Source organism: Vicia villosa, unplaced genomic scaffold (genome assembly GCF_029867415.1).
Source record: "Vicia villosa cultivar HV-30 ecotype Madison, WI unplaced genomic scaffold, Vvil1.0 ctg.000210F_1_1_3, whole genome shotgun sequence".
Taxonomy (NCBI): domain Eukaryota; kingdom Viridiplantae; phylum Streptophyta; class Magnoliopsida; order Fabales; family Fabaceae; genus Vicia; species Vicia villosa.
In genome coordinates, this window is record NW_026705075.1 from 115,203 (window position 1) to 134,821 (window position 19,619).

Here is a 19,619-nt window from a genome sequence, read left to right on the forward strand (position 1 = left end):
TGTTGCAAACACGTGAAGAGATGTCACAAGTGCCAGATCTATGCAGATAAGATCTATGTGCCACCGACTCTACTCAATGTTCTCTCATCTCCATGGCCTTTCTCCATGTGGGGTATCGACATGATTGGAATGATCGAACCGAAAGCTTCAAACGGTCATCGTTTCATCTTGGTAGCAATTGATTACTTCACCAAATGGGTCGAAGCAGCATCTTACGCCAATGTTACAAGACAAGTGGTTGTGAGGTTTATCAAGAATAATATCATTTGCCGATATGGTGTTCCCAGCAAGATCATTACTGATAATGGTTCAAACCTGAATAACAAGATGATGAAAGAATTGTGTGAGGAATTCAAGATTGAGCATCATAACTCTTCTCCTTACAGACCAAAAATGAACGGCGCCGTTGAAGCTGCTAACAAGAACATTAAGAAGATCGTCCAGAAAATGGTCGTCACTTACAAAGACTGGCACGAAATGCTGCCATTTGCTTTACATGGGTACCGTACTTCAGTGCGTACTTCAACAGGGGCAACTCCCTTTTCTCTAGTATACGGCATGGAAGCTGTGCTCCCCGTAGAAGTTGAAATCCCATCAATGAGAGTCCTCATGGAGACTAAGTTATCAGAGGCTGAATGGTGTCAAAGCAGATACGATCAGTTGAACTTAATCGAAGAAAAACGTATGACTGCTCTATGCCATGGACAGTTGTACCAAGCAAGGATGAAACAAGCTTTCAACAAAAAGGTTCGACCTCGTGAATTTCAAGAAGGCGACCTCGTGCTTAAAAAGATCTTGTCTTTTCAACCAGATTCTAGGGGCAAATGGTCTCCTAATTACGAAGGCCCGTATGTTGTCAAAAGAGCATTTTCTGGCGGTGCCATGATTCTTACTACCATGGATGGTGATGAACTCCCACATCCTGTGAATGCTGATGCAGTCAAGAAATACTTTGTCTAAAAAATACAAAAGAACAGCTCGGTAAGTCGAAAACCCGCAAAGGGCGACTTAGGCAAAAATGAGCGTCTCGGTGGACTGAAAACCCGAAAGGGCGGTCCAGGCAAAAATTAGAGACAATAAACAGAAAAATTCATCCTGGTAGATTGAAAACCTGAAAGGGCAATCTAGGCAAAAATTAGGGATTTATGACAAAGTAACTGCATTAGTCTATACTTCGTCACCTGAAAAGTCTGTACTTCATCAAAGGATCTTCAATCAAATCATTATCAATCTGAAGCGACAAGCACAGTTGGAACTCAAAGTTGTTAGGGGGAATAGTAGTTATTGCTTTCAATGTAGCCTTTTCCGCATAATTACCATTTTCAAATTTTGTAAATACTCCATGGAATCACGCCTTTAGCTGATTTCCATCCTATTAAATAAATTTGAGCCTTGTGCCCATTTGTTTGCAATCTTTAATTTCTTTCAGCTTGCAAAATGACGCTTTAATTGTGTTATTCGTTTTTGAAAAAAAAGAAAAAAATAAGTTTTAAATGAATTTACTTCACTTTTCTTTTTCAAAATAAAAGCGAAATTTTCCTTTGAGTTGTGAACAACGGAAGGAACATCAACAGCTATCTCCATAGGATGAATCAAAGATTATGATAAGAAAAGCTCTTCTATCCCCAGTAAAGAAGGTCTTTTATTCCCAATGAAGAAGATCTCCAATCTCCAGTGAAGAGGTTCTTTCATCTCAATGAGAAAAGATGCTCATCTTCCCCAGAGAAGTTTAAAGCACACAGCATCATTCATCACCTGTGTTATCTACACCGTGTTGAAAAACATTTGCCAAGTATCTGGTTGTATTGCGGCATCGGTCCCTCTCCAGTATATACTCCTCTGTCTGTCAGTATTGTTAGCATGCATGCGACATTCACGACATTCATCATTCATACATATTTGCATCATTTATGCATTCTTGTATTTTTCATGTTTGCTTAAAAAATCACTTGTTCAGGATATATCTATCCTCGAAAAAAGAAAAAAAGGAAAAAGGAAAAAAGAAGAAAAAGAAACAAAAATGGGCGTGTCATCTCTCCAAGTAGGTTGTCACCCATAAGCAGAAAAGAATATCATTCTTTCTCCAGTTCCCCACTGAGATCATTCCTCGTGGAAGAAGGTTGCTTTAGTTTCTCCTCTCAAAACAAAGGAGAAAATCCCCAGTTGAGTTCATTCCTCATGGGTACAAAGTCTTGATTGACTGTTTCTTTCCAATTCATTCATGGTTAGAACCTTGTCTTTACCAGAGATTCAAATTCCGATTCCTCAAATAGAGTCGTGAAAAAAAACAGACAATAAGCAATAGCCTTATCATCTGAGCGGCTTATGTCTCTTTCAAAAGCTTTTTCCTCTCAAGGAAATCAATCCTGAAGACCATTTGACAATCAGGGCCTTATTACTGTTCACAAGGCTGGATAACCAGTAATTCCCCTAGCAAAGTCTCCAAGATCATTTTATCACTCGGCTGATAATTGATCATGTCTTCAGAACCACTATCACGAGGCTGGTAGTCGGTAACCTTTTGTTCTGGTTATATTATTTAACATGTCTATCCCAATGCTGATAGTCGATAATATTAACCGAACCTTTGAAACTCTTTTTACTTTGTCAAGTCTATCACTATGCTGATAGTCGGTAATACAGTTTCATACCTTTCACCTTCGCATTATTAAACAAGTCTATCCCCATGCAGATAGTCGGTAATGTCGATAGGTAAGCTTTTCTTACAAAGCTATCATTCCCAGGCGAAGCATACACTTGCTTTCCCGAAAAAAACGGATTCTCTTCCTAAAACGGATTGAGACATCCTTCCCGATCTCTTTTCCCCAGCGGAGTCAGTTCTTGATACTCCCTCGGTAAAGATATCCTTGCATCATTCGCAATTTTGGTATCTTAGGTCCAAAATTCGCGTCTTCTGATATTTAAGTCTCTTCCACCCTATCAAAACGAAGATTTTCAATCTTCATGTCTCAGGTTGAAGAAACTTAAATAGGGGCATCTGTCATACCCCAATTTTTGACCTAAGATACCACCTCATATCATAGCATATGCATCATTTGCATCTCTAACAAATTGCATAGCTTGTGTTTGCTACTTGTGACTCAGCAGGGTTTAATCAGGAAATCACTCATCAGTGCAAATAACAATCAATTAGGGTTTTGTTCTCCCTTCATTTCAAATGAATCATCTTCATCAACAATCAACATTTGGTCCTCAGAGATCCATCTCAACAAGCTCAAAGGCTCTGAATCGACTGAATTAGGGTTTTGACTGAAGATAGCATACTCCTGACTTTTGCTCAGAGATTGACCTAATGGCTTGGGACATGATATCAAGACCTCAAGTGCATCATTTTGACCTAATCCATTGGCTCATAACATCTCCTACACCAAGATTGATCAGACAAATCCTCAGATCAGGGTTTTGAACTATCAGGGACTGAAATCAGGGATCACATTTGGGAAACCCTAAAAATCCCCAGGAAGTCAATCAAAAGTTTCAATCATCCTCAAATAATCCCTATGACAAAATCCAATAGAAATTGTATCTCAATTCAAGATTCACAGTCACCATTTGGTCCTCAAAGATTCACTTCAATAAGCTCAAAGGCTTTGAATCGACCAAATTAGGATTCTTCATTCAATCACTCATTCTTTGCAAGATAATTTCGTGTTCATGGCGGTTTTCCAGTTTTTATGCGTCATTGCCATTTGTGTGATTTAAGAGATTCGTTTGGAATTTATTTCGCGACTCTTGGTTTATGGATTCATTATGGTGAAGAATTGATTCATATGGATTATTTGAAAATTGGTACAAGTCTGAAACAATTCATGGAAATTTCACTGAAATTGCAAGGAATATCTTTTAGTCCATTTGTTGAAAGATTATTTCAAGTATGGTTTAAAACCATAAATTCAAGAATTAGAAGTTCATTGGTGCAAGAACAAACTTCACTACTTCAAGAATATTCCACCATTTACTTTTGAAAAAGGATCATTCAAAGGAATTCAAGAATTGATTAGAGACATAGAAAATTGCATTTGAAGTTCATTCAAGAAATATTCAAGTTCCATACAATTTCATTCAAGATTCTAAAAGAATATTTCCAAATGGAATTCTTTTACATAAAACAAGTTCTAAGTTACACATGGATTACAAAAGGAACTTTATCTAAAGTTCAAGAATTACATCATTTCAAGAATACAAAGTTCATACATTTTTCAAGTTGGAATGAATTACAAGAAAAAAGAAAAAAACTTCAAAGACTTTCTTGAATTCTTCATTCTTCAAAGTCTTCATTCTTCAAGTTCAAATTTCTTCATTCTTTCTTCAAAGGTCCTCATGCAACATGAAAAAAGAAACAAAAAGAGGGGTGAAATTAGCAAAAGTCAAAGAATGTCAAAGAGAGATTTTTATGTCATAAAATTATGCAACTTAGAGATATCATAAAATGACATAAAAATTTACACACATGGCTTATATCATGAGAATATCTTTGCATAATGACATAAGGAATATATTCTTATTCTTATTCTTATTCTTGCAATGATGAAGAATATATTCTTATTCTTATTCTTGCAATGATGAAGAATATATTCCTATTCTTGCAATGACCATAACGTTCCAATCAAGTTTCCTAATTCCTAACACATCCTAAGCTTTGCCTATAAATAGGAAATGATCTCTTTGAAGCAAAAGACACCAAAGCAACCTTAACTACTTGCTTTCTCACTTCTCTCATAATTGTAAAGTTTCTTAGTTCCAAAGTAAGGAAGGAGGAAAAGGTAGTTCTTCATACCTTACTTGAAGATCTTCATCTTCAAGCTTCCAACCACTTGAAGTTGAACTTCAAGTATCCCATAAATCCAAAAAGAGAGGTGTTGTGGCATCACCTTCATCAAAAAGCCTACAACAATTTCAAAAAAAAAGAGGTTGTTAGTAACAACAATTCAAAAGTTGTTTCAAACAATAATTCAAAGTTGTTCCATCATCAAGAACAACACGGTTTCAATTCAAAAATCGCAAGGAGGGAGAAAAGAGAGTAACTTACAGCTTGTTCATCTTCATCACAACAAACTCTCAAAAAAAAAATTCAACAGTCTTCGAGCTTCCAATCGTTCCTGCAGGTGTGAATGGCAACACGGTTCAGAATCACAGCGGTAACAACAACCCAAAGCAAAAATTCAGCAGCTGTAACAACATGAATTGCAACAAAAGTTCATAACGGATTCAAAGCTTCTACAACAACAATTCAAATTTGTTTCAAACAATTTGCAACAATTCAAATTGTTCTTTAAAAGGATCAAAATTCAGCAACAACAATAGTTGCAATAACAACATCATTGAAGGTTCTTGCTCACCTGCAATCGAAACACCGACGCTGCAAAATCACGACTCAGCATCACAGCAACAACCATTCCAAAATTCAGCAGCGACAACAGTTGTGTCAACAACAACTCGCGGTGCAGAATCAATCATCCGCAGCAGCAACTCGCGAACAATTCAGAAGCAGTTCAGCAACATCAATCCAACAACTCAGAATAACATCAACAACAACAAATTCGGTTTCCAAAAGCAGAATAAGATACATACCTCAACATAAATCCGGCAAAATCCTCCTTGCCTCAAGTAAGTCGTTTCCACTCTCAATCTCAATATTACTGCTTAAATCATATCTGCAAATATAGTGTTCATCTGGAAACCGAAAATAAAAAAATGCATAAACATTTGTTGTTATACTGTTAAACAAAATTGAAAACGAAATTAAAGACACAAGCCTAGAATTTTGCTTCTGATTTCTCTTCCATGGCCGCTGTGAGTCAAGGTCAAGAGAGGTTTTCGTTTGTTTTTGTTGTTCGTCACAAAACCGAGGGAAAGTTTGAGTTCGCCATTGTTTCTCACGGTGAGAATCCGAGAGAGCGTGAGAAGAGCAAAGAGAGGCTTTCGCTGTTGTTGTTTTGTTCCAAGAGAGAGAGCCACGTTCTTGCAGTAGACTTGGTTTCACTGAGAGAGGCCATAGTTGTTGTTGCTCAACGTGAGAAAGATGAAGAGTTTTTCAGAAAAAAAAGGGGAAAGAGAGATGCAAGAGGCGCTGCCTCATTCCCATAGTTTAGGGTTTTTTTGTTTTCCAACCCATGTGTTTTACTAGTAACATGGGCGGATCCGGGTCATTCTGACCCGACCCGGTCCGCCCCCCCTTTTTTTTTTTAGAATTATTTTAGCTTTTCATTTGGGCCATGCACCTCCCATTTCAGTCTAAACCCCCCGGCCCATTTAATTAGTTTCTTTTTTAACTAATTCATCTCTTATTTTATTTTTATTTTCATGAGTTTAAGTTATTTTTATTTTAATGTAGGATTTTAAGTTCATTTTTTTCTAATCCTTATTAAAATGACAAAAATATGTTTTTTTAGATTAAAAGTTTTCTTTCAATATTTTTATAAGTGTGTTTTTTTTAATTCTTATTAAAACTCCAAAAAATATATATTAGATGCATATTATCTTTATGGTTTCTGATTATTTTTATCTTTTCATGAAAAAATCACAAAAAAAATATATCTTTTCTTTTAGAATTAATTTTTATTTGAATTTGATATTTCATATTTAATCATTTAAATTTCTAATTGGTTACTGTTGCACATTACTTGAGTTTTCTAACTTCATCCGAGACTTCGAGATTATTTCTCTGTTGTCTTTTGGATTTTTTCTGTTTTGTTTGGTCTTCTGTTTGCTGTAGAAGTCCATAAACAATTATTAGATGATCATGAAGTGCTGAAAGCTGTGAGCTTATCCGACTATTCTTTTCTGCTGGTGAGGATGCTTAACATTTGTTAAAATCCTAATTTATTCAAAGCACACCACTCGAGGATCACGGTAACACCTCAAACTCAGAAATCCAATTTTCTCATTCTTCGAGGTAAGCCTAAAACTCAATCAACTGTTTTCACAACAGTAATCAATTCACTTTCAAATCATCCATTGTTTTTCAAAACGATGTGGGGCCTCTCGAATATTAGAGAGTATAAGTCCCTTTCGTCTTTCTTTGTACAGTTTTTGTTTTAACAGAAAACTTTTTTCCAAATAAACTTCCAAACAGTTTTTTTAACAAACAAATCTTTCAACTCTTTTTTAAACCATCCACCATGTTTTATGAAAATAAAACATGGGCCTCTCGAATATTAGAGAGTATAAGTCCCTTTCCTTTTCTTTATACAGTTTTTCTTTGTACAGAAAACTCTTTCAAAACAAATCTTCAAACCGTTTTTTCAAACAACGCGTCTGTAAATAAACAGTCAACCATGTTTTGTAAATAAAACACGGGCCTCCACGTAGGTATAAGTCCCAAGCCCCTTTTGTACATACCCATTCCAGTACATGAAATTAGGTATTTCATTGTACGCCTTTTGTACATATCTCAATCAGTTTGATTTTTAACTTTAATAACAAACCAAAAATGAAGGTTTCTTTAAATCTTCCCAAAAATATACCATGGGCCTCCATGTAGGTATAAGTCCCAAGCCCTTTTGTGAATACCTGTTTACATAGTTTTGAATAAACTCAAATGGACCTCTCCCCGAGTGTGAGTCCCGAGCCCTGTGTATACAAATGGATCATGCTTACAGGTATATTTCCTTCATAAACTCCATTATATACACACACTCTGTCATATATGTATAATTGTTCATGTAATTGTTCATGTACTTGTGCATATTTGTTTGTACTTGTTCACATTTGTGATTATGTTATATGCTTGTTCAACTTAGTACAACACTAGGTTCCCCATAGCCTCCTATTGGGCTTCGTGCAAAGAATCTCCACTAGTTTAGGTTAGGACAAAGAGTATGGTTTCCCGGTGAAATCGCTCTAAGAGCTCAAACCAACTATACCATGCCTCCCCTTGGGCTTTGTACAAACGAGTGACCCTCCCATAGCTTCCTCTTGGGCTTACAATGCAAGGACCCCGGATTGTCCCTCCCATAGCCTCCTCTTGGGCTTACAATGCAAGGACCCTCGGATAGCCTCCTCTTGGGCTTCGTACAAGGACCCACGGGCTTCTTATAAGCATCCCCAATATCCAAATCAAATACCCTAGGAGATTAGACATTTTTCATCTCTATACTAGGAGTATCTCTTATATATCATCACAAACAATCAATCAATCAAACTTTTTTTTGCCACAAGGCTGGCTAATCAATCAAATTTCTTTTTGCCACAAGGCTGGCTAATCAATCAAACTGTTTTACCACCGTACTGGATGATTAATCAAAGTTTTTGTCACAAGGCTGACTTCATTGAAACTTTTGCCACGAGGCTGGCTGATTAATTAAAACTTTTTGTCACAAGGCTGACTTCATTGAAAGTTTTTGCCACAAGGCTGGTTAAACAAAAACATCTTTATCATTCTAAGCACCCTAAGTGGCATGGCCCCGGGCTTATAATGAAAAGATTTTTAAACAAAAATCAAACAGATGTATGTGATGATATAGATTAGATACATCTAGCATTTAGACGACATTTGTCTATTTTTCTTTGCTTCCACTAGCATAAGTGGGAACTACGATTGCTCTGACTTTCTCAACATCCCTTTGAGAATACGTAGGCATAAGGTCGATCCTTGGCGAGCAAAACAAAACAAAAAAAACCATTCAAACCTTAGCACCCGTAGACCCCGAGCTACAGATGCTCTGATTCCCTCTAGGGGATATGTATGCAGAGGATCGCGATGATCTTTGCGAGCATAATCAAACAAACACCTTAGGTCCCACCTATTTCACAAGAACCTCCACCACAACAAGAATGGAATAAAACATAACAAAGAAACCTATAGAGTACTATAGATACGTTGGGTGCTAATACCTTCCCTTCGTATAACCAACCCTCTTACCCAAAGATCTCTCCCCCCACTTTTAGGTTATTGCAGCTTTTTTCCTTTTCCTCCTTTGGAAATAATAAAAAGTTTGGTCGGTACAAAAGAAAAATCATTTTTTTGAGCACTCGAGCCCAAAGAAGGCATCAGGTGTCTCATCCACAAAAAAGAGGAAACAAAAACGATTTTTCGCCCGCGACACCTGCAAAACACTTAAACCATGTAGAACTTGCAGTTCTTGTTAGTAAATGTGTGGGAGATTTACCCAGCAACTGATAGATTAATCAAATCATTTATCATTTATCTTCTCCCCCTTTTTGTCATAACATCAAAAAGAATATTTCAAAAGATTTAGATGCATAAAACGACAAATAGAATCACTGGAATGTAAAAGCAAAGAAACTTTTCATTGATAATCAAAAGATATTACAAGAAGTTCCTATGTTTAACAAGATGAGAAACATTCCTAGCAAATACAAACAAGATGAGAGGGAAAGAGAAGAGTTTGAAGAGTATTTAAAAGAAAATAAAATGAAACGAATGATGAATAGCATTTAATGTTACGTGACGTGAGGAGAGATAATAAAGACAAATGAGGTGACTAGCACAGTTACCTATGGTCGGTGTCCCTTCAACTGCACGCACGTTTATCCATGAATAGTAACGACAGGTTTACCATCCCGAGATAAAACGTAACAGCTGTTTTGCTTTAAAAGAGGTTCTGAATCAACTTAGACAATGAAACGTTAGTAATAACCGAATCATAATTTCTAAAAGATTTCAATCAGAACTTCTGATATAAAAAATAATCCATTTTCATTTCAGAAGATACTCATACATGAGAACTTCTCATCTTCTCATTCTGGGCATAAATCCATACTGATGTTCTTCAGAATGAACTTAAACCTATCTTCAGCCAGGGGTTTTGTAAAGATATCAGCCCATTGATGGTCTGTATCAACAAAGTTTAAAGATATAACACCCTTCTGAACATAGTCCCTTATGAAATGATGTTTAATCTCAATATGTTTAGCTTTTGAATGAAGAATAGGATTCTTAGATAAACATATAGCAGAAGTATTATCACAGAATATAGGAATGTTACTCTCAAATATCTGATAATCTTCTAACTGACTCTTCATCCAGAGCATCTGTGTACTACAACCAGCAGCAGCGACATATTCTGCTTCTGTTGTTGATAGAGCAATAGTTGCTTGATTCTTGCTATACCAAGAGATCAAATGACTTCCAAGAAATTGGCAACTTCCTGAAGTACTTTTTCTTTCAATTCTGTCTCCAGCATAGTCAGCATCGCAGAATCCTACTAAGTTGTATTCTTTAGATTTTCTGTAGACTAAGCCAACATTAGTAGTACCTTTCAGATACCTTAGAATTCTCTTAACAGCAGTTAAATGAGATTCTCTAGGATCTGATTGGAATCTAGCACACAAACAAACACTGAACAGAATGTCAGGTCTAGAAGCAGTCAGATATAGAAGAGATCCAATCATACCTCTGTATAACTTCTGATCTACCTTCTTACTTACCTCATCCTTACCTAGGATGCATGTTGGATGCATAGGAGTTTTGGCTTCTTTGCTGTCTAGAAGATTAAACTTCTTCAGAAGTTCCTTCACATACTTGGTTTGGTGAACATACGTTCCTTCTGATGTTTGATTTATTTGTATTCCAAGGTGTAGCAACCTGCCTAAAAATTTATATATTTAGAGTCGCCACCTATTCTACCAAGGCGAATAGGAAACCTATGCAATTAAGAGATCAGGGTAAGATACTATATTCAGGTCGAGGGAAGGTGTTAGGCACCCTAAACCCTTTCCTAAGGTTTTATATTCACAGTAAAGGTTTATGGCTAATTATTAAGGTTAATAGCTAAGGAAATGAGAAGGGGGAAAATTGAGATTTTAGGGAGGGGGACTCGCCTTGTTGCCAAGTGCCTACGTACCTCCTTAGGGAGGATCAGAGTCTACGTAGTTCGGGCACAGAGTTGTACGCCCTAGAATTGAATTAGATTTGTTATGGTTGGGAATTGTTTTAAAGGCTTTTTGAATGGCCTATCGCAGTTTTGAATGAGGATGAAAATCCGTAGTTTGATATTGATGTTTTGAAAGGTTTGAAAAGTGTTTTGAGGTTTGGGCGTACAACCCTGATTTTAATTTGTTACCATTAATCGCGATGATCAATAGGTTTGATCACCATAATTAACAGATTAATAAAAGCATTGCTAATTATTCTAATCGATTGATTCGATTATCATCGTTAGCAAATTGATGTGTTTTATTTATTTCATTTTACCGTTACCCCTCATAATCAATAGATTTGATTACAAATAATAACGGATTTTTAAAGGGAAATATGCTAATCATCGTAACCAATAAGATGGTTAAAACCTTTTAGCAAAATAAAATGTATTTTTATATTAATCAATTAAATAATTTATTATTAACCATCGCGACCGATTAATTCAGTCGAAACGAATAATAAATAAAAAATCCTAACACTTTGGCCAAATGGCCAGTGGGATTGGGCAAACCCTAATACCTTGATAACAATCTTCTAGGGTTTTTGTGATTTAACAGTTAAAACTGATAAAATAAATTAATCGACATAATTGAATAATCGAGAAAATAATCCTAATGTTAATTATATTATTAATATGATTTTAAAATTAAATGATGTATATAATAAAAATAATTAAAACCAACTATATAATTATATAAATAATTTAAAACAAATAAATAAAGGATTATTAAGAAAACCTGGACATCAATCCTGTGCTGCTGGCCTCTAAGGCTCCATGGTAGAGGCGCAGCTTCTGTACGTTAGATCTGGATTATTGGAGATAAAACTGAGGGTGCATGGTGAGCGCGTGGGGCAGCAGCGCGCTGGATCAGGAAGGATAGTCATAGATTGATTTCAACTTTCATTCTTCGTCTACCTTTTGCACCTGCAAGCCAAACTGGAAAGTTCTCTATTCACGTTTTAGCCTAAACAAAATGCAACATCGGCTGTTCCCGTTTTAGCCGAAAAGTATATTATATAAATCCTCATCCCTGAAAATTTACTAAACAAAACGCAATAGGATCTTATATAAAAGATGTGAACAACATATTATATAGAACAAAACATAACAATATATACTTTTAGAGGAGTGCTATTCATACACCCAAAATCATACACCTATACTTACACTAGATAGAATACAGGAAAGATAAGCATTCATTTGTATTGGAATAAGTGAAAAATTAATTATTAAATATTATAGAAATATCAAACCGTAGGAAAATACGGTGTAGTTGTCATGTGCAGTGTAAAAATATCATTCTTGATACTTTTATTATTAAAAACGTAAACAGTATATACTTATATTAAAGATGTTGCACACAGTATATACTTATACTAAATAACGTAAACGTAAAAATATTTGTATAATATACCGCACCTAACCGCCATGCTTGATACCTGAACAACATCTAATATATAAAACAAACACAAACAGTGTTGATTACATATAAAAAGTTAAAAATATATATAATGAATGTATATTATATATTAATAAACGAAAGCGGTATATATATATATATATATATATATATATATATATATATATATATATATATATATCAAAACCTACAATCTAAAGGTTAAATTAGGGTAAACCTAAGAGTTTTGACAGAGTCATTGTCAGATCGAGTCAACAATGACCAAAGGCCAAAAGCCATGTATAGTGAAAATAGGCCATTGTCAGATCGAGACAACAATGGCCAAAAAAAACTTTTTTTTTTGGGGAGGCCTCATAGGTAATCATCGGCCGAAAATGCTTGAGTTTGTGATTGAGTTTGAATGATTTGAAATCGTGTTTGAGTGGTTTGCAAATTAGTTTGAAAGGGGAAAGGGTTCGTCAGCTCTTGTCAGTTGATCGACAATGGCGGATTAGGGATGTTCAAGACAAACCCTCCAAGGGAGAAGAGAAAAGAACGTAGAACGTAGTTTTGAGTATGTGTGAATTTGTGAAAAAAAGTACGTGAAATTGGAAGAAGATCCAAAAAACCCCCTAATAGGATTGTCAAAGGTTCTATTTATAATGTTAGAAATTAGGTTAAAAATCCCAAAAGGGAAATAACCCAATAAATTTTGTCATTTTTAATAATAATAAAATAATAATAAGAATTAATTAAATAATAATAATCCTAATACTAATAATATTAAAATTAATAATGCTAAAATTCTAATAAGAGTCAGTAATAATATTTTAATAAAAACCCTTATGATGAGATAAATGGACTGACTGGTTTTGGGCTCAAAATACCTGCTAATTACACCCCAATAAAAATAGTTTTATAAGAGCGTGGGTTTAACAATAGATATGTTAAACCCCATAACTCTTAATTTTAATACCCTTGATAAATTATTAGACGAGAATTGATCGGGCAAATTTTGGGGTATGACAGTTGCCCCTGTTCAATCTTCTTAAACCTGAAGAGGTAGAAGATGATTGGACACTGAAATGCCCTGAAATTTGCTTGCGTAGGGAAGGAGTTCCGCGGGAGATGGGCTTATAGATGCCACCCATTTACCTGGCAGGATATTTGTCTAAAGCATATGCTTTTCAGACCTGGATCATTTGATTGTATCTGAGGAGAGAGGAAGTAATGTCTTACATAAGACTACCTGAAAAGGTTCCTGAATAGAGTATATCGAAGGTTGATGCGAAGAAGCTTAGGCTTTGAACAATGCTTAGGAAGAATGTCTTGGAGAAGACTAACTGAGGAGTTCTTTAAAAGAACTAAGTGCGTCTTAGAAAAGATTGGATAAACATTTTAAGAAGGCTACCTAGAAAGGCATGATATGTCTTAAATAAGACTCACCTAGAAAGGCTCCTAAAAAGATATGAAACGTCTTAAACAGGACTCACCTGGAAAGGCTCTTAGATAGGATACGGGATATCTTAAACAAGACTTACCTAGAGAGATTCCTATAAAGGGAACGATATGTTTTAAACAAAACTATCTAGAAAGATTCCTATAAAGGATATGGCATGTTTTAAACAAAACTACCTATAAAGGTTCCTATAAAGGGCACGATATGTTTTAAACAAAACTACCTATAAAGGTTCCTATAAAGGGTGTGGCATGTTTTAAACAAAACTACCTATAAAGGTTCCTATAAAGGGAATGATATGTTTTAAACAAACTATCTAGAAAGATTCCTATAAAGGACATAAGACGTTTTAAACAAAACTACCTAGAAAGGTTCCTATAAAGGACATGAGACGTTTTAAACAAAACTACCTAGAAAGGTTCCTATAAAGGACATGAGATGTTTTAAACAAAACTACCTAGAAAGGTTCCTATAAAGGACATGAGACGTTTTAAACAAAACTACCTAGAAAGGTTCCTATAAAGGACATAAGATGTTTTTAAACAAAACTACCTAGAAAGGTTCCTATAAAGGACATAAAGCGTTTTAAACAAAACTACCTAGAAAGGTTCCTATAAAGGACATAAGACGTTTTAAACAAAACTACCTAGAAAGGTTCCTATAAAGGACATAAGATGTTTTAAACAAAACTACCTAGAAAGGTTCCTATAAAGGACATAAAGCGTTTTAAACAAAACTACCTAGAAAGGTTCCTATAAAGGACATAAGACGTTTTAAACAAAACTACCTAGAAAGGTTCCTATAAAGGACATAAGATGTTTTAAACAAAACTACCTAGAAAGGTTCCTATAAAGGACATAAAATGTTTTAAACAAAACTACCTAGAAAGGTTCCTATAAAGGACATGAAACGTTTTAAACAAAACTACCTAGAAAGGTTCCTATAAAGGACATAAGACGTTTTAAACAAAACTACCTAGAAAGGTTCCTATAAAGGACATAAGACGTTTTAAACAAAATTACCTAGAAAGGTTCCTATAAAGGACATGAAACGTTTTAAACAAAACTACCTAGAAAGGTTCCTATAAAGGATATGAAATGTTTTAAACAAAACGACCTAGAGAGGTTCCTATAAAGGATATGAAATGTTTTAAACAAAACGACCTAGAGAGGTTCCTATAGAGGATATGAAACGTTTTAAACAAAACTACCTAGAAAGGTTCCTAATAAGGACATAGAGCGTCTTAGACAAGACTACCTAGAAAGGATAGGATACATCTTTAACAAGATTGCCTAGAAAGGTTAGGATACATCTTAAACAAGACTGCTTGGGAAGGTTAGAAATTCTTTGATTGCTTCTGGATTGTCTTTGAAGAAAGACTTGGAATGAGGTATTGGAATTGTATCTGTTAAGATTGAATCGTTGATACGATCGTATTTGCGCTGTAATTGGATGATAACATCCTTTTGATTATGAAGTGACCTGAAAAGGCAGCGTTAGTTTTATGCAATGTCATGATGCATGTGTCATGTAATGAGATTCTCAAAATAAATGAGAATTATGCATGTATGCCGATCCCACACTGCGGGACGTAAATAGTACAAGCGTGGGAAGATCAACTACGCAACAACGCTTCTAGTGTGATTTCCCCGATATCAAAAATTTTGAGAGACGTGCCCCTTAATTTGAAGGAGGGACCTTTAGAGGGAACTCGAATTTCACCATGTCTTGCCTGATATGCATTGCCCCAGTGTTTGAATTCTTGAAAGATATGCCCCTAGTCAATAGGATCCTTGATTGTATGCCCCTGTTTTAGGAAAACTCTTTGAACGTGGTTTCCCTATTCAAGGGTCTTTATCAGGAATGATCGTCTTTGATTAGACCAATTTCGAGGTCTCCTTGATGCTAGGTGTTGATTTGAATGTGAAGCAGATGCTTTTCAGAATGATTCATGCGTTTCGGTCACGCCTGACAGCCAGTGATTTGCTGAGTACTCAGAGTAAGATGATGTCTTCTATAAGACTACCTGAAGAGGTCCTTGGAAAGAATGGGAAATTGTCTTAAACAAGACTGCGCTTTAAACAAAGCTCGAATGGATATGTTTGTGCAGAGGGTCAAAAGTATTCCTATAGAGGATAAAGACTATTTTGAGGAATGTGGGGTTTTAAACAAAACTTAGGAAAAACATCTTGAAGAAGATTAACCTAGAAAGGATATGAGACTGTCTTATAGAAGACTCTCTACTTTAAACAAAGTTTGACAAGGTTCTTGGAAGCATGAGAGAAGTTTGAATATGTCTTAAAAGACTAACTAAAAAAAGTTAAGAGATGTCTTACAGAAGACTACCTAGAAAAGGTTCTTGGAAATGAATATATCTTAGAGAAGACTGTCTGAAAGGGTTTGAAAATAGAAAGGATAAGAAGGTGGGTCTTTAAAAGACTGTCTGAAGAGGGCTCCTAGAAAGGGTAAAAAGTATTTGAACATGTCTTAAAGAAGACTATATGGACAAATTGAGAAATATCCTATACAGGTTCCTGGAAAGGATGTGAGAGTGGCATTGACGCCATCTGCTACTGAGTGACCTTTGCAACGTGCCCCCAGGTAATGGGCTTTCCCTATGGGCTATTCAGCGTCTTTGAGAGATTCTATGGATCTTGATTAGATTGCCCCATGTAAATGGGATAATGACGAGTTATGCCGTGTGTACACATTAGTCATCCCAGTCATGCGTAAGGGATGTTTCTTCTTTTGACGAGTTTTTTTAAAGCTTCTTCGTCAGTTAGTAGGATTTTTTAGCCATTAGCCATGCCCCATGCAACTCCTCCCTGATGTTTAAACATTTGAATCTACATAGACAAGTGTACTTCATAATGTAATTCATAAGATGCGAATGCATATGTCTGTCTTGAAAGTTTAAAAACATTTTTTTTTTTGAGTGAAACAAAGTTTTTTTTTGTAAGAAAGTGATATCAACTCAAGAGTTATAGTAGACCTTAAGGAGTCGGGATACCTTTGGTAACAGTATGCTTTCGAACTAACCATGCTTCAGTTAGGACTTTTAAGGGTTGTAATGTGGCTTGGTTCACGGTTTAAAGAAACAAAAGATAGAGGCTCAAAGTTTATTTGTACCCATCCCAATCTTCGTGATGTTCTCCAGTCCTATGCTCAGTTGACTATGCGTTTAGGCTCCAAAAGACTTTGGGAATTATAACATTGATATTTATGATGGTTCAAAAACCAAAGGTTTATTTGCAAAGGCAGTCATTCTCCTTTTTTGTAATTTTTTCTTTTGTCGAAGGTACATAGTAACCTTTTTTCGACTTTATTATCCCTAACTTTTGCCTGAACTGTTTGTTTTAAAACTGCAGTCAGCGGGATGCCCCAATGTTGCCTAAGTCTCCTTAATAGGTTTTGACTTAGCAGGCCTTTGTATTGCTTTCGTGGATATTGACTGCCGGATTTAATGATGATGGGGAACCATCGGTGATTATGTTCAAAGGAACAATTTGGAATGATTAAGTTAACTGAGCAGCTACCCTACCCCAGGTTGTATATGAAGGGTTTTATTTTATATGAAGGAAAACTCCTACTTCTTTAGGCTCAAAGGGGTTGACGAGGGATTAACATCCTTATATCTCCGTTACTTAGGAATTGAAACAATGCCTGTACATCGTCAACACGGTCTGTTCGAAAGTATAGTGTATGAAATTATGGTATCGTTTTCGTCATTCTCCCTCTAAAGGTGTAAAACTTTTAACTAGAGTTGAATATCACAAATAAGAAAACTAGGTAAAAACACAGTTTTAAATATAGTGAGAACACTAGGAATAAATCAAGACAAACGTAAGCAATGCATTAATGATTATTGTAAAGTACACAGCATATGCTGTAAGACTAATGTTTAAACAAACGGAAAGAAATTGCGAATGAAAACAGAACTAATGATCTGAGAAATCCCCCATCGAGCCACCTATGGCTTTAGACTTGCTAGGATCTTCGAACTCAATGAGCCCTTCTTCAATCAAATATTGGATCTTGTGCTTTAACGGCCCACAATCCTTTGTATCGTGACCAGGACTATCTGAATGATAAGCGCACCTAGCCTGATGCTTGTACCCAGGAGCGGGGTTAGCCGGAGCTGAGTATGGAGGCAGCAGAGTTACCAAGTTTTGGTTGAGCAGACGTTGCAAAGCTTGAGACAATGGCATGTACAACGGAGTGAATGATCGTTTTGGCTTGGACCTCCAGGTGCGTTGGCCACCCTGTTGCTTTTGCTGATCCATTGATCTCTTCTGCTGAAATCTTGTTGGATAATATGGTCGGGATGTTAGGTTATCCTTCCCAATGGTCCCTTGTTCTAGAGATAGAAGAGGAATCTTCTCTTAATGTCATGAAAATGATGTGTATGCCATGCATGATATGTATGATATCCTTTTTTCTTTCTTTTTTTTTTGAATAAAATATGATGCAAGAATGCCCCTGAGGAATGATGCATGCAAACACAAAGATATAGCAACAAACCAATCAAAACAAAAACAAATCAAACAAGACAAAAATGCAAATCAGATCATCATATTTCAAGAAATCCAGGTTCATAGGTTCGACGTAGCGGCTCTTGGGAGCCAACCTTATTATAGGGGGGTTCTAGAAGGTCTCATGGGGTCGTTCGTAGCCTCCGAGACTTTTTGTCTCTTTGGATTTTAGAACAACTCATTTTATCCATGAGGTTCGAATTTTTGGGGTAGGTTCCCGGAGAGATCAGCCAAGTATCCAGTCCTGCCCTCAACAAAGTCAAGCCTCGTTTTGGACATTTCCGAATACTCAACCCACTCCGAGTGGAGTTATCAATGAGACTCGTAGGCGATTCATACTCCCCTATTGATCTCAAAGTTAACTCCCACACTTAGGGTTTAACACAGCATAGAAAATACCAGCAATGCATATAAAAATACAACAACAGGCAATTAGATATAAATATATTAACATAAATAATTAAATATAAACATATTATAAACAATTAAATATTTTTAGATAAAAAACAAATAAACAATTTTTTTTTAAAAAAAAATAAAAAAATAAAAAAATAATAATTACAAACCCTAAAAAAAGGCGAATTAGCCAAACCCTAAAAAGTTGTCAAACCCAAACCCTGCCAAAACCTAAAACGTATAGGAGCATAGTATTCACTATTTAAGTTGTCCCCAGCAGAGTCGCCAGCTGTAGCAACCTGCCTAAAAATTTATATATTTAGAGTCGCCACCTATTCTACCAAGGCGAATAGGAAACCTATGCAATTAAGAGATCAGGGTAAGATACTATATTCAGGTCGAGGGAAGGTGTTAGGCACCCTAAACCCTTTCCTAAGGTTTTATATTCACAGTAAAGGTTTATGGCTAATTATTAAGGTTAATAGCTAAGGAAATGAGAAGGGGGGAAAATTGAGATTTTAGGGAGGGGGACTCGCCTTGTTGCCAAGTGCCTACGTACCTCCTTAGGGAGGATCAGAGTCTACGTAGTTCGGGCACAGAGTTGTACGCCCTAGAATTGAATTAGATTTGTTATGGTTGGGAATTGTTTTAAAGGCTTTTTGAATGGCCTATCGCAGTTTTGAATGAGGATGAAAATCCGTAGTTTGATATTGATGTTTTGAAAGGTTTGAAAAGTGTTTTGAGGTTTGGGCGTACAACCCTGATTTTAATTTGTTACCATTAATCGCGATGATCAATAGGTTTGATCACCATAATTAACAGATTAATAAAAGCATTGCTAATTATTCTAATCGATTGATTCGATTATCATCGTTAGCAAATTGATGTGTTTTATTTATTTCATTTTACCGTTACCCCTCATAATC

The 19,619-nt window shown here is 35.8% G+C and overlaps 1 long non-coding RNA gene across 2 annotated transcripts; it reads right to left on the bottom strand.

Annotated features, from left to right (window-relative positions):
* Window positions 1–4,059: 4,059 nt before the first annotated feature.
* On the bottom strand, window positions 4,060–6,093 carry LOC131625369 (uncharacterized). Of its 2 annotated transcripts, XR_009290844.1 has the most exons (4): window positions 5,593–6,093; window positions 5,361–5,490; window positions 5,051–5,120; window positions 4,060–4,906 (listed from the first exon to the last, which is right to left on the bottom strand). It is a non-coding gene; the product is annotated as an uncharacterized LOC131625369 (long non-coding RNA). The 2 variants fall into 2 exon arrangements; XR_009290843.1 differs by having other exon boundaries at window positions 5,361–6,093.
* Window positions 6,094–19,619: the final 13,526 nt, after the last annotated feature.